At 35.9% G+C, this 23,283-nt stretch overlaps 1 protein-coding gene across 1 annotated transcript in view; it reads right to left on the reverse strand.

The window, feature by feature from the left end:
* Positions 1-12,299, reverse strand: part of LOC136828014 (uncharacterized) — a 488,300-nt gene extending 476,001 nt beyond the window's left edge. Inside the window, exon 1 of the mRNA XM_067085640.1 lies at positions 12,060-12,299. The gene's annotated coding sequence lies outside the window, so the exon portion shown is untranslated. The remainder of the gene's footprint in view (positions 1-12,059) is intronic.
* Positions 12,300-23,283: the final 10,984 nt, after the last annotated feature.

Raw genomic sequence — 23,283 nt, forward strand, 5'->3', positions numbered from 1 at the left:
TATAATATTCTTAGATGTTACAGGCTGTTTCCAGCTGAATACAAACAATATAAAAGTTATTATGAACATATCTATTTGGTAATAAAATAAAATGCATTAAAATTATGAAAATATCTTGCCAATTACTGCTTGCTCTGTCTAACACATTCGCAGACTAACATACGATGAGAAACAAAATAACAAAGAGGTTAACAACTGCACTCAGGACAGTAATGGAACTTGCAATGCAAGGTCTTGCGTAATGCTCTCCCGAGTTAACCTCCTTTTGTTCCAGAATTCAATACTGTTCATTACCTCAACTTTAACCTTTCCCTATCTGAAATTACACGGATAAGGTTTAAGGATGGCTGGCACGAACATCCGTGCTTCTTTCTCCTCCGTGCATGATAATTCCGTCTTTGCTATTTGTTCTGGGTTTGTTCGTACTCCAACTTCAAGAAATATCCAATTACGAATGCTTGGTCAGGGAATAGCTATTTACAAACATCTAATTACAAATGCCTTATCAGGGAACGGGTGATTTAAATATTGCTGATAAACAGGGCGGGGAAAAAATATTTGAATCAGTATGCAACCTTACTGAACTCTCTCTCTCTCTCTCTCTCTCTCTCTCTCTCTCTCTCTCTCTCTCTCTCTCTCTCTCTCTCTCCAGCAACTAAATTAGCATTCATAACAATGCAGACACGAAAATTACCCTGTTACTAACTACCTTTCAACAATATCCTTAACTAACCTAAGTACAGAAGTGACCCCAGACAGGAATTCTTGTTCCTCATTAACCTATAAAATAGAATGTTTTTTCTCGGACCTAACAAGCCTTAGGGAGGGGGTCATGGAGGGAAGGAGGAAGTGGTGGGGGCATGGGAGGGGGAGAGCAGGTCGAGGTAAAGCGTGGAAACAAATGAGGAGGAGAGCATGAGAGAGGGAGGAAAGAGACAGAAGATAAAGAAAAGGGGAGGGGAGAACAGGGGAACTGAGAGTCCTGATAGTGAAAAAGGAGAAGGGTGAAGGAGGGGAAATGATATCTAAAAAAGGGAAAATAATTAGGAATAAAGATAGTGAGAGGGGATCCCTGGAATACGGTAAGGAGAAGAAAGGGGGTTGGGAGACTCATGGGGAGAAGAGAATAGTAGGCGGAGAGTGGGGGGGAGTCTAAGAGCCGTCATAATAGACTACTAAGTGAAGGAGACTCCGCCATCAACAGGACATGCGAGAGCGTTTAACCGCGGGCCACTCGTGTCAATAACGACTTGAAAATCACGACTCGAGAAACACCACTAATCTCGGGCTTGACAGGTGGCGGCTTCTCCCGTCGTGAGTAATGGTTCTCAGCTTGAAGAAACCTGTTGTTGGTGAGGAGGGAGTAGTTTGTTGTCAGGAGTATAAAATAGAATGGAATGGAATATAGAGTTTAGGCCAAAGGCCAAGCGGTGGGACCTATGAGGTCATTCGGCGCTGCAAGGAAAATTGAGAGTAAAAGGTTACAAAGGTGTAACAAGAAGAAACCCTGGCAGTTGCACTATGAAATAATCGTTAGGAGAGAGTGGATAGCAATATGAAAGAAAGATAATATGAACTGAGGTACAGTAAAAGGAATGAAAGGGGTTGTAGCTAGGGGCCGAAGGGACGCTGCAAAGAACCTTTAGTAATCCCTACAGTGCACCCCGTGAGGTGCACTGACGGCACTAACCCCCCCCTTACGGGTTTTGTTGTCAGGGGCTGCCGAGAAGCGCAAATTACAAGGTCCTCCTACTCCTTTCTCTTCCTCTTCTCCTTTTGGTCTAAAATTCAAGGTTAACTAAAGCACACTTAATTTGTAAAATCACGTGGAAAGGTCGAGAGAGAGAGAGAGAGAGAGAGAGAGAGAGAGAGAGAGAGAGAGAGAGAGAGAGAGAGAGAGAGAGAGAGAGAGGCGGGTGGAAGAGTATTTGTAGACATGTCGTGACACTTAAGTACGATCCAATCCTTTGCTTTGCCGCAACTTTCTTTTTATTAGAAGCAGACAATATTCTTCCGCCTTAACTGCCCGTGGTAAAGAAAAAATACGAGGTAAAAAAAATGTACGAAGGAGAGTCGATAATAACTCTCATTATATCTCTACCTCTATTTCTCTCTAACCTTGATTGTTATTTGGATGATTGTGTCGGGGTGTCTTCGAAGATAGAATTAATTGTAAGAATTTTTTATACGGAAGCATCTGTTATATTTGTGCAGAACAAGTGTATCTGCTATTTACCCCATTAGGCAGAGAATTTATTAATTCCCAGAAACTGGGAGCATTTTGAGGTCTATATGTCAATATATCAAATTGATAAACAGGTTTTCAGTATCCATTAACGAAATCATCAGAAATACGCGCCATGTCCCAAAATATGTCAGCATTTATTATCGGCTATGATTAACAATAATTCTTATAGTCGTAAGTGCCTTAAAGTTCTCTTCTTCCATAAGGCCAGCCTATGTTGGTTGTTATTCATGTTCAGAAGTGTCATTTTTCCTTGACACTGATTCCTTATCAGAAATATTACTGCTGTACTTACTGAGGTAAAATATTACATCAGATTATATTACTATAGTAAACATACATTGTCTTTTAAATCACTGCCATGTTTTATGTATTTATCATTTCAAACGAATTATTCTGAATTATGATCAATCGACTACCTCACAGTTTATCCCTCACACCGCTGGACTGTGGAACGGTCTCCCTGAGGATGTTGTGCGATTGGAACTTCGAAAGTTCAAGCGAAGATGCGACGCATTGCTACCCTAAAACAATTATCCTTCTATTTTAATAATTTCCGTACATTTTTATCCATTTATTTATTAATTTAACTTATTTTTTTCCTTTCTAATAAGTGATCTCTTCTTTCTGTATTTCTTACTAACTTCTCTTGCTTCTTTCAAATGGCCCCTGTGGGCTTGTTCCATACGAATAGGGTTTATCTTCGGAATAATAATAATAATAATAATAATAATAATAATAATAATAATAATAATAATAATAATAATAATAATAATAGTTCATTTACCTAATCACCCAAATTAACATTAGATTATTTATTCATAAAAATTATTCGTTTATACCGTCCTTGAACACCATTTTATACATATTTTCATTTTAAATTCAGCTCGTCAAACGTCCGTGCATGTTAGAAGGCTATATTTCTCAGACTGGAGCGATAAGAGCAGTGAAATTGTGAATTAATAGTCCTGTGGAGAGATGACATCTCGGAAATGAGTTAATTGCCGCTTTTTATTCCTTCGTCTGGAATTAACTACAGGGATCATGAGTTTTCTTATCTTTCTAGAGTTATGCAAGAAGTTACTCCCTGCATATCTACATACACACACACACACAATATATATATATATATATATATATATATATATATATATATATATATATATATATATATATATATATATAAATGGATGTATGTATGTGTGTGTTTATGTTCCAGCATAACTCTGAAACCCACTGAGCAATTTCAACCAAACTTGGTATACATATGACTTACTGTCTTGAAAAAAAATACTGTGGGGGTAAACCATCACTAGCACCAAAGAGCACCAAAGCGGCTCGGGGTGGGAAGGGCTTCCTATAGTTTTCGAGGTCGCTAAGATAATGGTGACACTCCCGGTGCCCTTTAAGTCCAAATTCAGCCCCAATAGGAAGGTGGGGTGAGAAGGGGTGGAAAACAAAATTTCAAAAATGACAGATATTAGTGTCTAATCCATAGTTTTCGAGGTCGTTGAGATGAACAGTAACATTCTCGATGCCATTTAAGTTCAATTTCAGCCCCGATACGAGAGGGGGCTGCACGAGAAGAAGTGAAATATAAAGCGTCGAAAACGCTGGGCAATGTAATTGAAGCAACTATCTTAACAGGAAAGGGAGAGAGAGTGAGAGTGAGAATGAGAGTGAGAGAGAGAGAAAGAGAAAGAGTTGGAGGGAGAGGAAGTGAGAGAGAGTGTAAAAGGGGTGAGAGAGAGAGAGAGAGAGAGAGAGAGAGAGAGAGAGAGAGAGAGAGAGAGAGAGAGAGAGTCATTATCAGTTTGTCATTCAAATATATAAAAATTTTCATATTATATATAGTATATATACAAATACATAAATACATATATAATATATATATTTAATATATATATGTAAATATATATATATATATACTGTATACAAATATATAAAATGTATATAAATACATATATTATATATATATATATATATATATAAATACATATTTTATATACATATATAATATATATATACAATATATATATATATATATATATATATATATATATATTTATATATATATACTGAATATTTTATATATATATATATATATATATATATATATATATATATATATATATACTATATATATTTTATATATATATAATCTTCGCCAACCTTTTCTCATTTATTATATAAGATAGTGCGCGAAAACTTCGTCCATTCCATCCACAACTGCATAACCAAATACGCTCCCAGCTTTAAATCGATATGACTCACAAAGACTCCTTTGACTTTCCATTTTTTTCTTCAGTAACTTCCAGATCAATAGTTACAATTCTACTCATTCCCTTTTCTACAAAGTTATAAGTATCCCGGCAACTCTTTACTTAAGAGATTTAAAACAGAAATTCTCGCGTCGCATGCAATTCCTTTCCTTAAAACTAATAATTTGCCGACATTGAGTTCCTCTTTATGAGCCGGGCGTTGCCTACTTGTGTAACAAAATGCATGAAAGTCAAATCGGAGATCTTGGGCCATAAGGTTCATTTTTTTTTTTTTTTTTTTTTTGTGGAAAATTTTATAGCGTTCATTACCACAAAGGGAATTTTTTAAATGTTTTTATATTCACAAGACAAAGTGCTTGACTCATGAATTGACTAATAATTAAAATTACTAAAAATCCCATGAGACTTTTTTAGTCTACAAAAGCTGCTTTTTTTATAAAAATAGAAAATATAAACATCATAGCAATTATTAAATTCAACCTGCTACGATTTGATCGAGAATGCGTTTGCTAAAACATTTAAGGCATGAAAGACTGATTTGTTTGAGAAAATTACAATTTAGAATAAACAAAAACGGCCCGCCTCATGGACCAAGCGAGGTCCTCCAAAAAAAAAAAAACACGAAGATAACAATAAAAAAAATTTCAAACTCTTGAAAATTTTAAAGATCGCGAGCGTAGGCGTCCATTATGAAGGCGTCTCGTGCAGTAAGTTTCATGCCACAGAATAACCACATTTGTCTTTTCCAGAGAGTTACGGTTAATTAAAACTGTCTCGCGTAACGATTCTCAACTTAATTCAGATGGACTTTAATTTCAAGTGGACTTCAATTTCATGCAATTCACATTATCTAAGTCAGCTCTCGCATGTTACGGAGTTCTCACAGTCGATGGTTTTAAGAGCGTCATACTTCGTTAGAGTCAGTTCACCGATGACAGTGGTCTGGTGTTAAATTTATTCCAATAATGAATTTGATTTAATAAAACCACTCCTTTTTAATCAGAAAGGTTTCTCACTGAAAAAATATCACATTTGATTTATAGGGTTGCAACATCTAGTTTTAATTAAAATTGAATGGTGGTTTCACAAATCACTCCTATTCAATCAGAAAGGCCTCATTAATATATATATATATAGTTATATACATATAATATATATATATAACATATATATATATATATATATATATATATATATATATATATATATATTTATATATATATATAAATATGTATATAAATATATCATATATATATATATGTATATACATAATATATATATATATATATATATGTATATACATATATATATATATATATATATATGTATATACATATATATACATATATATATATATATATATATATATATATATATATATATATATATAACATTTAATATATTATATATATATACACATTATATAGTTTATAAAATATATATGTACATATATTAAATGTTACATATTATATTATATATATATACCATATTCATATATAATATATATATAATCTGATAGAAGAAAGTCTCACCATATATAATGAAACTCATATTCATCAAAAACACCTCATATCACGTCCTATTAACCAACACCTGCATATTACACGAGACCTAAAGTCTTATAATAAATTGTATCACGTTACAAAATATGCATTAATCCAACAAGCAAAAATGTTGGAAACCTATTCGCCACGTGTTCAGCACACCCGAGTTCGATCCCCGAGGGAGCATGTCACCTAATCATCCCCCGTGGCGAAAAAGCAACAGTAAGGAGGTGTCAATCATGTACAGCATGTAACAGGTATTTTAGCCCCTGTTACGTGTAATATTTTAAGAACACCACTTTCGTTTTCATGGGGGCTACGAAAGGGAATACCCTACAGTATTTGATATTTTTGGTCAGTTGTATACAGAACAGACAGGACACACACACACACACACACACACACACATATATGTATATATATATATATATATATATATATATATATATATATATATATATATATATATATATATATATATATATATATATATATATACATATATATACAAATATATATATATATATATATATATATATATATATATATATATATATATATATATATATAAATATATATACAGTATATATATAAAAATACAATATATAAATATAATATATATATATATATACAAATACAATATATATATATATATATATATATAAATACAAATATATATATATATACAAGCACACACATTATACATACATATATATATGTGTGTGCGCGTGTGTGTCAGATAGCACAAGATCTGTCAATTAATTCTGAACATCATATGGGCGTGCAAGTCGGTTAATGCTAAAGGAATTTCAAACTTCGGATTCGTCGCGAAATCCACGTCAAAAAGCACGTTACCTGTTTGCAATTCATTGTTGACATCAAGTAAAAAAATGAGATATTCATTTTGATTATTTATTGGTTTCTCAGCATAAAATGCAACCCAACTTCAAACCAAGTTGGATTAACAAACCTTGAAAATCAGGAGTAAGTTGCAAATGATCACAGTGAAGTCAAGGAATCAGAATTTTACGAGAACAGAATATACAATTTAGGCCGAAGGCAAAGCGCTGGGACCTATGAGGCCATTCAGCTCCGAAAGGAAAACTGAGAGAAAAGTTTGAAAGGTGTAACAGGAGGAAAACCTCGGAGTTGCACTATGCAATAATTGTTAGAAGAAGGTGGAAAGTAAGACGGAAGAGAGAATATGAATGGAGGCACAGTAAAAGGAAGTGAATGATAATGAAACCATTTTTAAGAACAAACAAGATGCCAACTTCAAAATTAAAAACGCAGAGCATGTTTTTCTTATAAAAAAGAAAAGTGTTAAATGCATGGGGAAGATACTGGAACTCGTTTTCACTGGTCACAGACAAAGCCACGTCAACTAGAAACTCCTACAAAAACTTATTTCCTTTGAACTCCTCATGTTAACTACCACCTACTGGACAAGCCAGCGAAAGTCAAATTTCACAGAGGAAAAGGTCAGGGATTTTTCTGAGCTATGCAATCACGCCAGGGCGTGAATCATGGGTCCGCTGCACGGACGCTGAAGAATGAAGGAAAGAAATTGGCGCCTATTTGCTAATGCAAACATCCATAATTTCAGACTGCTTGGGGTCGGTGCAGGCGGGCCGGAAAAACATGGCAGTGAAACACAATATATATATATATATATATATATATATATATGTGTGTGTGTGTGTGTGTGTGTGTGTGTGTAAATATATAAATAGATGGATGTGTACATACAAACATATATACATACATGCAATCTATACAAAACATTATATATATACCGGTATATATACACATATACATACGTACATATACATATATAAATATATATTTATATATATATATATATATATATATATATATATATATATATATATATATATATATATATATATATATATATATATATATATATATATACATTACTTGAACCCCTGGTGCAAGGAAGCTTCCACAACATTGGTCGATTCACAAACTTGCATGGAACGCTCATCACGCATGTGTGTGTGTGTGTGTGTGTGTGTGTGTGTGTGTGTGTGTGTGTGTGTGCATTAGCGTAACGACATACCGAGGTAACCACTACATTCAGACGGATCTGCTACACTTCTTCGTTTTAACGTGCACTACAGGGTATATTCCTTACAAGAGTTAAATTGCATGCATGTGCATTTCTGTGCAAATGTAGTGCTCTTGTCAATACTGAGACTTCAGGCATGAATATATATCTGCATGTATGTGCGTATGTATTTGTACAAGAGTGAGAAATTTATTTCTTTCATAGCATTAACAAGGCATCATAAGGATCGTCAGAAATTCCTGGAGAGAGAGAGAGAGAGAGAGAGAGAGAGAGAGAGAGAGAGAGAGAGAGAGAGAGAGCAATCCCATATAACGACGAAATCTTCACATGACACAGGCCTTTCGTGTCCAAATGCTGAACTCGAGATAAAAAAAAAAAGTAATAAAAATGTCAATAGCAAGTAGGAGGTCGAGTTACGCCAGAAAATCTACGTCACAGAGATAAAAAAAAATAATAATCATCTTTTCATATCGACGGACTCAAGATGGTTCAGCGGCTGAGGAATTTAACTTTTTCAACTTTTACTTCTTCAGACCTGGGCTACTGACGGACATTGCCTTACCTGTCCGTTAAGGTTTTGTTATATATATATATATATATATATATATATATATATATATATATATATATATATATATATATATATATATATATATATATATATATATATATATATATATATATATATATATATATATATATATTCACACTAACTTACGTTTCACGAAACGTTCAATGCACACACACAACTTGATAACATTCAACGAGAACTGAAACAACACTTTCAACATGGGAGAACAACACGATGAAATAAAGGCTTAAGAAAATAAGGGAATCGATTAAAGAAAAAAAGTTAAAATCTCCTGGGGGGAGGAATACTGAAAGAATAACTAGGTAAGAGATAGGGTGGACGAAAGTAAGAAAAATAATAGTAATGGAATGAAGGGAAATAAGAATCATGGGTAGAAAATAAGAAAATAATTGGTGAGGGTACAAAGAAAGTAGGATAGGACAGGTTAAGGGATCTGGATAGAAAGGAAAAAAAAAAAAACGGAATAAAATGAGGAAAAGAACAAGTGGTAATATTACGTTGGAGAATGAGAAGGAAGACCAGGAAGAAGGAAGAGGGAGAAGGAACTGCCTCCTCAACGCTCGCTAGTAATGCCACCGTACCCTTGGCTTCCTCTATATCAGTAGCTAACAATACTAACTGATTGTTTACGTAATCTGGCGTTGCAAAGATTATGGCCATCGGCGCCGCGTTGACGCCAGTTAAGTCGGTCTAACCCAAATTGAAATGGAATGACGGGAGGTTAATTGGATGGGCCATGGGGCGGGAAGGGGTGGATAGCGTGGAGGGGAGGGGGAGGGTGGGAATAGGGTGGAGAGGGCAGTGAGCGCTAGACTCATTTTCGTGAGCGTGGTGAAATAGTCACGATCGCCATTCACTGTCCTTCCATATTTACTGTTACCACCCTCCGAGGACCAGTATTTATCTTTATGTTAGTCTGTTTGTCTAAATACACGCTTTAGTGTTAAAAAAAAAAAAAGATGGGTCTGGTAAATTGGGGTGGGCTAATTGGGTAGTTAACTTAAAAGAGGTGTTCCTTGTATGCAATTGGTGTGAATGAATGGAAAATAATGCTTACATTTACATTATAAGCGTAAATGCATTTACATTTGCCTATTTGTTTGTATGACTGCTGAGTAGGCTAAAAATTGGTAGGAGGTTTTTCAAAATTATTTGCTTATAAATCCGAACTTGGAAATACTTTATACGTTGTTTGCATATCAGCAACAATTAAGCTAAGAAAGCGATTACAAAGCCTGTCTTCTGGGTAGGCAGAGAGAGAGAGAAATATGTTTCACGAGAATCCCCAAGCGAGAATCCTTCATTAAATCAAATATTAGTAATGTGACCAAGAATGGTCCAGCCTATAACCTCACAATCTAACACATTTTTTTTCTCTTTTTCTCCCATCTTCAGCCAAGAAAAAAGTTTGTGTGGCCCACTCAATAATGTAAGGGCAGATAATTACCATAAACGACAGGATTTAGAAGCTGCTGATTAGCTGGCTTGTTAAAATATTGAGTAATTATAAGATGTGGACACTTATTTGCTGTGGGGGACTCCACTAAATAATAGCGATTAATTTTTTGTCATTACTCGAAAGAACTCGTGAATACTGAGTTACACTGGCTTCCTATCAAAGCTAGAACACTGTTTAGTAGTGTGTAATGGCTCACCAAGCTATCAAGACTGGATTATTTATTTTATTATTTCGGTAGAAGAAACCTATTCACATGGTACAAGCACAGAGGGGCCATTTATTTGAAATTCAAGCTTCCGAAGAATGTTGGTTTCAACCTCCCACTGCGGCAGAGCCAGGGATTTTTTCATCCCCCTGGGGGAGGCGTGAACTCCCAACATCTGAGCGGCATGCCATGTCCAAAATATCTGAATGACTTGTTCGCATAACACAGCGTCAACCCAAGAATAGCTACAGAAGAACTCAAGTTATTCGAGCCAAGATGCAATAACAATGTAGGCTTTACAGCCTTTAAAATTTGCCGCCACAGTACTATACAATAGGCTCACACTTGACAGTAGGACTAAAAATATAAAGTCGTTTTAAAAAAATTAGACTCCTTTTTTCTGAATGCTATGACATTGTAGATTTGACAATTACTACGAAGTACGCAGTATGACAAAAGAAAAAAATATTAGAATGTCTATAATCAACTAAGTTTGGGGATCTAGCTGAAAACCTTGCTTGAGTTGGACCCTTGGTACAAAAATCAGTAAACATTGCAGCATCGGCCTAGTACCAATTTGCTAACGGTCTAGTCTGCCACGCTAATGGATCGCCCATAGCAATCTCCAAATACTTTCACACAGACTTTTCCATGTGTACTAGTCCCTAATTAAAGCAACACTTACAGATAAAAAAAAAGTTTCATAACAAAAGATAAGGAATGACCTAGTCTAGCCATAAATATAGGTCACTTAATCGGAAACTTGACCTTGGGGATGGCGAACAAGGAAGGGGGGATGTATCTGAAGATGGGCCACTTGGGAATTACACCCTTTTTTTAACATAGCAATTACCTCTGTAATTACGACAGCGCTTCTTTTGTCTGGAAAAAACGACGTTATTGCTGTAATTGCCGAGACGGACGAGTGGTTGTTTATGTACATTCTCGCAGGTGATGAAGCGTAAATGCGGTTTTTTAAATAAATATAGTTAATTCTACGACTGCTTAATAACTCTATATATAAGCTGTTAGTGTATACGAGGGCGCAAGCATGCATACACATTTAAAAACAATGTACATACAGAATCTACTGGTCACTTTTTACCAGATACGCATATTTTGTAACAGTAATTGATATCTAAATGCAAGAGCATCTTAAAATCTGACATCCGAATTCTTCGAACACTATTTTGATACGCTTGTCACTACAAAAAAAAAGTTTTGCGTAAGTGCAAGACCATAATTTTATTCCAGCAATGCTCAATCCCACCGGCCAAACCACAAAGTAAGTATATCTTAGAACCCAGACCACTGAGCTGTATTAACAGACAGAAGTTGGCCCGAGATAGGTTTTACAGGCCAACTGTAAAAAAAGACCTAAAGCTTATTGCGTCCAAAGTTACATCCTGAAACAAATTCCAGCTTGTTCTTCACTGGCCGGTCGGGGATTCCCACTCGACCAAACCACAAACACTAAACCCGTTAACCAGCGAGAAACTGTCCACTAGACTATAGCCTTTATCCTAAGCGGCCTTGCAAGTAACGAAACATTTTGAAACAATCAACCTCAAAAACTAACGCCAAAACACTTACATACTCATCATAAAATGCTAAAAATATATAAATAAAAACTAAAATACCTTGTGGAAACCGGCCACTCGCTTCACCTAGCCTCGCTTTGACTCCACGCCTTCCATCAACCGAAAACGTTGCAATTTACGGGGCTTGCAACGTTGCAAACGCAATGAATAACACGAATACTTTACACAGAAAACATTACAAATAAGAACAGAAACAGACATTCGCGAGTTACGCACACTCACAATGGGGAAGAAATACACTTCGATTTCGACGTAACAGCGGCTGGCTGAGTTATCATCTGAAATGGATCAACGACCCCTTACTATACTTACCTGTCATGGAATAGAGTCGGAAGAAAGGAGTTAATGTCTTTAAAATGCCCAATTATCTCCCCGAAAGTTGTCAAAATATTGACTGGGCAGTTTACGTATGAAAATCTAAAGCGTTTTTAGCCGTTATAGTCAGGTAGTGACGTCATAAATTTTGAAACAGATGCCAATTTGCTCTGCACTGTTGCCATAATCATAGCATCTCTTTAAAAGGCGCTCGGCATGCAATTAGCGTATTGTGATGGTTACAAGCGTAACAAACACTACCATTAATAAGGGTAATAACGGAGAGTTGCGCTACAGTTGTTGCTTTTGTTGTTATTGTTTTGGATTTTTATTAAGAGTATATATTTTTTTACCGTATAATATTGCCGTAAATTAACGGCGCTTAGCCAAGTGACTTGTTTCCCTTTTAACAGAATATACAATTGCTCCATTTGTATTTTTGAAAATGTCATGACTGACTATTATTATTATTGTTGTTGCTGTTGTTGTTGTTGTTGTTGTTGATGTACGTTTTCACTGTTCGATATAACGAACTCCATTTATAGCTACTGAAACAAAATGCATTTACCCACAGAGGGCAAGAGATGAGATATGATGTCATATTATGTAATTGCTCTCTCCCTTTCTAAAAATTGCAGCATAATGGCTTCAAGGGAGTATAATAGTCCAGTCCATTACACTATGCTGGCTTCTTTTCTTAGCTTTCTTGGAAGACGGCCATTTCAAATCGGCATTTTGAAGCAAATTCGGGAAAGACAGGTTACTAAGGTTTATTTTTTCGATATTGGCGTCATTTTGCAATGTCAGCACATGATACACAGAGACCCATAAGCACACGTACACACGAATAGTCATACGTTCTCTGCACAGTAGGTCTACCGATCGAGAAAGCTTAGGAACTTGGGCCTAGGTCAATATTTGGTTGGGTTTCAAGAGTAACCGCCAGACGCAGTCGGCATGGGTGTTTCACGTGGCACACTGTAGATGATACTGATAAGTTTATTGCTGCAGTGCTCTCTGTCTTTTTACTTTTCATTCTCTTCCTTTGGGCTCTTTTAACTTTGCTGTCCAACATCTTCAACTTAACCTAACTATGTGACTCAGTGGTCTATTCCAACTATTTTATGATAATAGTAACCTGTTTCATCCAGGTTTTCCTCGATCTCTCGAGTCCTTGGTTTGTACAACATGCACCAAACGAATATGAGTTGGCTGACTGAGTAGTTTATAATAGAATACATACAAACCTTTCGATATCCCCAGTTTACCCAACGAAGGCCGAAAACAAAATACACGCAATATTTTGCCAAAGAGCAGAAATGCTGCTTAAATAAAGGCAGACTTTATACAAGGCATTTCCAGTTAATGATATTTTACAAGATTTATTTCATTGGTAGTGAACGTTATGAAGCTCCCTAGCTATATTTTACAAAATATTTTTTTGAATATTCCAGACACTTCCTGTGAACTTCCAAAAAGGCTTTATGCAAATTTAATCTGAAATTCTTGCAGTATATACGTTACATTCTTTCTGTTCTTTTCCTAATCAAAAGGTTATTCTTTACTCCTCCTATTAGTATTTTTTTTAAAGATTAGCATTCTATTTGTGCAAGTTCGTGACCAATTTTCCTAAGTATATTACAGAATAAGATAATAATAATAATAATAATAGCATACACTTTCATTTCACATGTTACACTGACAATATGTAAACACACTCTGGAACCCTTACGGAAAAATACTTGAATTCTCTGACAACAGTACACAGTCCTTTAAATCCTTTGAAATGTTTCACAAACGCTGTTTTTATTTTAGTTTTATGGAAATTGGTCAGTTCGGTAACCGTTTCTAAAAAAAAGTTCGAATAAAACTTTCAAAACTCTCCGAATATTTATGTTTTCAAACGCTTTTTTAAGTTATATATATCTTTCAAAAACATTTCCACAATTTATAATGAATTTGGCAATGAACTTAAATAATTTACACAGACACTGACATTAGCAATTTCTACAGAGATTTAGGTAAACAATTTCTTGTGATTTAAATCAAGTTCCCTTTTTCTAAAATACACACTAGAGACATCTTTCAGTCATACCAGACATTGTTTAACAATACGCAGAAATATCCTAATAAACAGGCACAAATGATTCCTAAAGCACCAACACAACGCATCCTTGGGTAACATTTCTACCACAATAACAAAAGCAAACATTTTTTATTTGGTAGCACTGCCATAGACAAAACTGTTTTAACTTTACTTCCGTATAATTTCATGTCAACGCGTCATACTATTTCCCGCGTTCTGGCAACACCGCAAAAGACGACTTTTTAACATTTATGTATCCCCGTATGCCTGTATAAGCATGATGTTTTCTATACATGTCTTCACAAACATAAACATCCGTTTCCCTTGAATTGGTATCACTGTTTATCAGAATGGTATCACTGCAAGATTGCAAGTTGACGTCGTATACATTGTCAAGATTGTACACTATAATACATTGCTATTATGAATCATTTTGATGAGACGGTATTGTTAAATTGTGTATATACATGTTTAAACCTCTTCAACATTTTCCCTAAAATGAAACATTTATTTAAGATACGAGGTTAATAAAGATTTCACCATCTAGGTTTAAGCAGAAACAAAAAAAATTAAACATAAAAGATTTGCTCAGATTCCGGAGCCTTTATAAGCATTATTTTGTACCTAGTATCACAGTATATTCTAAATCTAACATAAGAAATGAGACTTCTCACTACAAACCAGAGAGTTTGCTAGAGACCAAACTGTTTGTTGATGGTTTCCATAGTTTACTGACGGACCCACACAGCACGGTAACATACAGGTATGACCAATTTTCGTAAGATAATAAAGACCATTATTTTTATTTGAACTTTCTTCTACCGAGCTATCAATGTACTTTCTACCTATTTAATCTATCTGTACATACGTTATAAAGGCATCATTTGATGTATGCAAGTACATTATTAAACGATAATATGTCGTCTAGCAAAACCTGATCGTATTTTGATGGAAATACGATACAAAAGTTGTGTGTTGTATTCTGTTACATCATTATTCACAGCTGTTATTTATGATGCCCTGTGACTTCAATGTAATGTAATAAAAAATCATTACTGCAAATGTTGCAAATTTTTCCAATGCATATCCGTAAATGTCCATCTTCTTTATTCGTTACCAAGTGGTACTCCATTTTCAGAAAGGCGGTTTTGGATAGGGTTCGCCAATGAATGTTGAACTGCAGACAAAATTAATTAAACATCAGAATGACAATGCCAAAAGTACATGTAAACGCATAAATATTTCTAAAGTAAATACTAACCTCAGAAAGATCTGTTTCAGTTAAACTTAATATTTAATTTACAAAAACTTAACAACATATGGCTCCCACTTAATATATTAAAGTTATATATATATATATATATATATATATATATATATATATATATATAATATATATACTGTGTATGCGCGTGTGAATTTAGTAACCTTGTTACAGTTAAAGTCTTATTTAACCTACAAAATTTCGATACAAGTCTTCTAAGAAATCCCCAACATGTAAAACGAATAATCACCATATATATAGTTTCATTTGTATTCACCTCATGCCTCATTATTCAAATTTAGCCATTTACTTCTCTTTGGAATTATGTATTCTATGAAAAAACTTAATCATATTTTCATAGGAAGTAATGCCAACAAATAAAGTTCTTAAAGCTTTATCGTCACTGTCACTAAAGCTTTAAAGAAAATAAAGCTAGCACAGAAAACGGGATGAGCTATTAACTCACGGCAACATAAAACGGGTTGAGCTATTAATTAACTCATGGCAACAGAAAACGGGATTAGCTATTGACTCAAGGCAACAGAAAACGGGATGAGCTATTGACTCAAGGCAACAGAAAGCGAATGAAAACAGAACGCGTATCATACTCATTCATTCCACTTTATATTAGTAAAATAAAATTTGCATCAGTCGATGAAGCGTGGAGGAACTCTCTCAGTCTTATTTTCATTAACGTTAGTGGTTTCATTTAGTGAAGATCATTCATCAGCTGACGAAACAAAAGATTATTCTGTTTGGATTAGAAGTAAGAAAGAGAGGCAGACAGACTCAGTTGATACTGAGAGAGATAAACGTTATGTTGATAACGTGTGTGTGTGTGTGAGAGAGAGAGAGAGTTAAGTGTATCTTAAGTTTATAGAGCTGGTTAACAGCTCTCCTAGAGAGTAAGGTCTGAAGGGATTAGATTTATTTTACGTGGCTAAGAACCAACTGAGTTGCCTAGCAACGGACCTTACAGCTATTGTGGGAATCCTAACTCACATTATGAGGAGAGAACGAATTTCATCCACCAGAAATAGGAGAGAGAGAGAGAGAGAGAGAGAGAGAGAGAGAGAGAATGTTGAGGGAGATGAGAGAGAGAGAGAGAATGTTAGAAATAAATGGATAACGATAAAGAAAGTTTGGAAGATTAAAAAGGAATAAATAACATCATACCTGTAATAAATAAATGTTTGATAAAATAAATAAAAAATAAATAAATAAATAAATTAGTAAATAGATAAATACCTAAAATAAATAAATAAATAAATGAATAAATAAATAAATAAATAAATAATGTGTGTCAGAGACAGAGAAAAAGACGGACAGAAAAATCGGTCGCTACCTCCCTAGACTAAACATTAGTCACACATTCTATTCGATTATAATTTCGTCCCTGCAAACACGAACCATATTTTTCTCACACAGATGAGATAGACGTCTGCCAGGTCATGTCACGATGGACCTGATGTATAGTGACATGAATTAGCTCAGATTTCAGCCGAAGAAAATCATTATAGTGACATGAATTAGCTCGGATTTCAGCTAAAGAAAATCATTAGTTATATGAACTTCAAAATTTTAGATAGAGTACTTCATTACTGTATACGAATTCTATGCTTCGTGCAGCCTAGAATGTGGTATGCTAGAAAGGTTTTGTCCTAGAAAGGTTTTCAATCAAACAAATTTTGGAGCATGTAATTTCTAAGACCTGATTGTAATTTATTATCTGCTTATTTACATATATGTTACTTGATCGCTCTATTTATTCATTTCCGCAATATAGTGAATATTTATTTCACTGAGCGGTAAAATACATACTTTCACATTTGGCCTTCTGTTCCCCAAATCAAAACATATCGAAGATTCTTTTGAAAAACGAATAACAAAATGCGCCTTTGCATTGTTGGAACATCGCGCGTTTACACGGATGTTTTGAGTCACGCTGTTATCAACACATCAGCCGTGCATGATAAACACGCAACTGCCTCATCAAAAAAAAAGAACAGAGACTGGTGATTTACGCAGAATTGGAATTTGGAAACATAGACTCACATGGGATCTCCGATCGAATTTTACCCTGCGTTTTGGGAGTCTGCCCAGATTAGTTTGTATTATGGGTAACAGTTGTTTGTGCGTCATAACTAAAAGAATATTTATTTTATTTCAGCGTACTTTTTTCAAAGATTGTTTGTGACCGTTGCATGATTCCAGGTAATTTCTTAAAAAGAATTCTTGCGAATGCTACTTGGAAAAATGCACTCTCCCGAGAGAACGTTCGAGGTGTTGTTCGTATTAATGTTACTTCCTGGAAGACTTTCCGACTGTTGTTTGCTTCATTGCGCGTCCTTGGAAGGTCGTCAGTGTATGTTGTTGGTTTTAATACGGTTCTCAAAAGACTGTTCATCTATCTTTTAATGTTATTTCTCTATCGACTGTAATTCATGGCTGTTAGCTTTTCTTTGAATTTTTTTGAAAGATTATTTGGGTATTTGTGTGTTATACTGCCATTTCCTCGTAGACTGCGTGAACTATACCATTATGCAAATTATAACTTCTCGATTTATGTCATGCCTAGGTTTATCCTCCGCTCATTTGAACGGGTTCCAAACCACTGGCCGTTCTGTCGACGCCACGTCGCGCCGACCTGGAATTGTCACGACGATGATCTGTGCCTATGCATTTACTACCTTAATCAATATTTATTTACTTCCTTAATCAATATTTGGATTTTCAGTCCAATGGGTCTAGGATAAACTGTAAATTTTTACTTGTTTAGTAGTCACTAAATGTATACCTCCAGGAAAAAAAAGTTAAGTATATCTTAATTAACCAGACCACTGAGCTGATTAACAGCTCTCCAGGGCTGGCCCGAAGGATTAGACTTATTTTACGTGCTAGAACCAATTGGTTACCTAGCAACGGACCTACACAGCTTATTGTAGAATCCAAACAATTATGACGAGAAATTAATTTCTATCACCAGAAATAAATTCCTCTAATTCGTCATTGGACACCGGAACTCCAACGCTGGGCCAACAGCGCGCTAGCCGAGAGCTCTAACCACCCCTCCAATGAAGAACTACTGTATACTTCCAGGAAACGTCATATATTGGTTGGCCCTCTTTCTACCTTCCAATCTTCTCGGTTTCTTTCAGCTTCGTATTTCGAAGAATGGACGAAACTCACAAACTCTTACTTCTTCATTCTTTATTTTGAATAAGAATGGACCTATCATTGGTGCGGTTATATCAAATCGCTGTTATTTTTTTGTTTCAGTGAGGATTTAGCCATTTATTTTCTACTTTTGTGGCTCGCGTTGGAAATATCTTTGAAAGTGCTGAAGGCACGATATTTTTGTATATATTGTACTAAGATTTATTAACGACCGCGTCGCTTTCATGACGGAAGGATACGTTATCGGTATCGAGACTTTGTTGCAACGAACGTAATTTAGACATTATAATCAGAGTCAAAGAAACTAGAGATTTTGGCAAGAATAACCGAGAAAGATACAGTTCTGTTTTCATCTAATTTAGCAACCAGCAATAATAATTGAATAAACCAGTAGAATTCCATAATTAATAAATAATACAGAGACGCCTAATGTACAAGACTAACTTAGGAGAAGACTCGCCCATCTGCAAAATATGGCTTCTCAAACAAGCCAGATCCGAGATGTGAAAAGATGAATTCAGATGTCAAATACTTAATGGAGACACACAAAACTTCATCATACTAAGTGTCAGTTTTGGGTTAGTTGTGATGCACTGAGTAATCCCGTAAAACGAAAAGTGAAAGAAAATCTGTAGATATTGCCAAGACGTCGCTTCCAGCCTCATGTCACTCACCAGTCCAAAATCTTGAGAAAAGAAATAAAGATAACGGAAACTGCCAGCTTCTTCGTTATCAGTTTCACAAATAATTTTTCACAGAATTCAATTCAGCTCAATTCTACGCAGGTTAGTGATGCCTAATATTAAAATAAACAGTGCTGTTGTGATTTGTCCTCTTTTATGGCGCTGGCAAGGTACACGACCTTCGACTAGATACGTGGCAATACCGAGATCTTCCCTTTTTTTCAAAGAAGTGTGAGTGTTTTCTAATTCCAAAGAGAAGCACACTTTTAACTCACAAGGGTGAATCTCATCTGTAGGTTTTTAAGGTGAATTCTAAGCAGTTTTTTTAAGCTTATGTATTCCAGTGGTTTATCGTATTTGTATAAAATTTGGTCGACTTTTTCTCCATTTTGGCTGTTCTTTTTAACGTATATCAAATACTTCTAAAGCTCCAATAACAGATATTTCATTTCTGAAATGACAAATCTGAACACAAAGAAAAATTAAAACATATATGTCACACACATTTTCAACATTTGGTGTCAAGAAACTAAAGTAACCCATTGAACAAGAACCCGTATCCACCATTTGTTGGGTCAGTCATCTCTTGTCCTTGCGAAACAGAAGGACAAAGGACCCATACTTCGAGTACCACTTGGTAACCATTCGTCATAAGGCTCGAGGGATGTCCATTGACGATGGCCGGTAGGATTCAGGGTGTGACTGGGACCTATCAATGCCTCTTCCGACATTTGCAACCTCTACTGCTTCTACTCTCCTCGATTTCAGAGCGCTAGGTTTAGGGCCTCTTTTGATGAGAATGGCCCGTCCATTGATTTTCTGGCTTCCACTTCTAGACGGAACTGCAGAGCGTGCTCCTACGCTTCTTCTGGAATGCTGTACGACTGCTGATCTGTTTTCAAAATTGCTTCTTGGCATAGCTGGTTCCAGAGGTTCAAGGATCACCGGCCTGAGAGGTCGTCTCGGACTGGCGTTCAGAGAATGCACAAAATCAGGGGGTTCCATGCTGGTGCCTGTGTCATTCCTGTGCATTTTGTCCGAGGGTACAAGTATGGTACTACCACCCGTTAGTAGACCTATAGATTGCCTTCCTTGATTATGGTTAAAACCATCAGACATTTTGGGATTGTTCCTCGGGCTCATGTAAGCAAATAAATGACGATCATACCGGTTGTTCATGGAAGTACCAGCATCAGTGTACAGGCTCGAGTCCCGTGGGGTTTTAGCCTCAAATAATTCAAAAGTTTCACCTTGGCTGGAATCCAATGGATCAAATCTTTTTAGAACGGCTGCCGGCGTGAGAAGTTTCACATTCTGACTCAGAAATCCTTGCCCATGGTCATCACTCACCAGATCCCTGGGATGTAAAACATCCATGTGGTCTAGAGTTGTACTAGTTGATTTATGAGTTACATACTTTTTCTTTACTTTCTTGACTGGTTTTTCAGGCTCCTTAACGATACAACTGTGCTTTGCACTCTTACGGGCTGAAGGTCTTCTCCTCTTGCTTGATTTCGGGTAGCTTGATGTTAGCCTGTGACTCCTGTTGCCTGATGATCTGCGAGACCTGGAGGGTCTGATCTGAATCACTCTTTCTACTGAATTATCATCCACGGCATTATTTCCGCGGAGATTTAGAGGAAATGAGAACTCACCATCTGGAAAATGATTGGACTGATTTACGTTATTAAATCTCTGACTACTCCAGTTATCATTATTATTTATCATTTGTACATTTCCTCTAGAGTGCATTCTACTTCTCTCTCTATTTTCTACAGAAAATGAGGGAATTCGAAAAATTTGAGGAATTTGTAAAATTAGGGTCCACATGGCTCCTTCTGAATGTTTGGTTTGGAGCTGCAGAACCAATGAAATTTTGCCTGCTACTTGGATATCTTGCCGACTGTCTAGTATAATTCATGCGATCTATAGACATCGCAGGGGCTGCAAAATTTGGATTTTCTGTCGGAAAAAGAATTGTGAACTCTCTCAAAGCGCTCATCCGAATGATTTCTCATCCGGTCATTCGAATGTGAGACAGTCTGTCTGGAGGAAGGATAAGCATTTTGATCTGAATAGTATCTACTACTAATGCGATGCATAGTATCAAATGGTTCAGCAGTATGTAACCTCTGTCTGTATGACTGGATATTGGCACTGCGCCTTTGACCCATGGAGTTCCCAAACATTAAATTTTGCCTATCTTCACGATTGAGAGGTTGACTGGCAAGAGCATTGTTCATTTGATCTATTGTTTGTTCTGAACGATGAAGATCCCCATAATTTACAGACTCATAAAAGTGATCAGGTTCTCGATTATGATGCACTGTTCTCGGATTACTTGTAAAAGGACGCCTGGTAAACTCCATAGAAGGCTCATGATTATTTGGATATGGTCTTTGCATTATCTGTGAATGCCTTGGTGAGATATCTTGGTTAAAAGACAACCCTTGGTCTGCAGAACTAGAAATATCTCTGTATGGCCTGTGACTTAGTGATGGAGATCTTTGTTGCTGTATGATTTCAGACTCTACTGCAGCCATGTTTGATGGTTGACGCTGTTGTAGAGGCTCAATTTCTTGATATATAGGCTCTGGTCTACTTCTTCTTGGTCGATATTGGTTATTCAATTCTTGATTCAGTGGATGTTGAGATGAATCTGATCTAACTGTGAGTTCTGTGAATAGCTTCTCCTTAACTGCTGTGAAGACAAAAACGGTTCATTGCCCGAATGCCCAATTTGCAAAGAATGCCTTCGGCCTTGACGAGGAACCCCCCTTAGATTATGCTGACTCTGAGACCTTGATAAGAGTGGTCTTGCATAACTCGACATCTTCCTATTATTCCGATCAATTATCTTTTGCTCTTGCTGACGCTTTTCAGCTGATTGTTCTATTTTCCTGCACGAGTGATTCCTTTTTGTTGGTGTGGTCCTCCTACTGTTCTGTGCAGACATTTTCCTCTGACGAGGAACAGTCTGCTCTGGCTCTCTGACTTGACTGTATGTCTGTGTAGCCATGGAATTTTTAATTTCTGGCTGATTCGGGACCTCGCGATCCCTTGACTGGGTATGCGTCTGAAAGTCGCTAGGCTCTTGCATATCGTTTCTATCAGTGTGATGTACAGGCACTTCCCATGAATGGTTTTGAGGCCTGTCACTTTGTTGCTCATAAGAAAACTCTCTCGTTTCTCTTACGTCCGAATTACTTTCATCAAAAGCTTGGTTTCCACCATCGTTATCAACATCATCATCTTCATCTCCATCGTTATATCTATAAGCATTATCATCATTCTCACCATCATTATTGTCATTTTCATTATCATTGTAATTTAAGTTAACATTTTCATTATCATTGTAATTTAAGTTAACATTTTCATTATCATTGTAATTTAAGTTAACATTACTATTAACAACATCATCATAATCATTTACATCAACATTATCATTTACGTCATCATTATCATTTACATCATCATTATCATTTGCATCAACATTATCATTTACATCAACGTTATCATTAACATCAACATTATCATTTACATCATCATCATCGTCATTTTCCCCATCGTCTGAACTCCCTAGAGCAGATAAAAGTTCCTGTTGAAAGCTCTCAAGGTTATTTGGAGGTTCCCCTTCTGCCCGTGACCCAGAAGAAGGTCTAGATGGATGTCTGCTTCGGCTGATCTCTTCCTCCAAGTTTTTCCGGAAGCTCTCCGTCAGTTGTTTTCCTCTTGCCG

The sequence above is a fragment of the Macrobrachium rosenbergii genome, chromosome 42 (genome assembly GCF_040412425.1).
Source record: "Macrobrachium rosenbergii isolate ZJJX-2024 chromosome 42, ASM4041242v1, whole genome shotgun sequence".
Taxonomy (NCBI): domain Eukaryota; kingdom Metazoa; phylum Arthropoda; class Malacostraca; order Decapoda; family Palaemonidae; genus Macrobrachium; species Macrobrachium rosenbergii.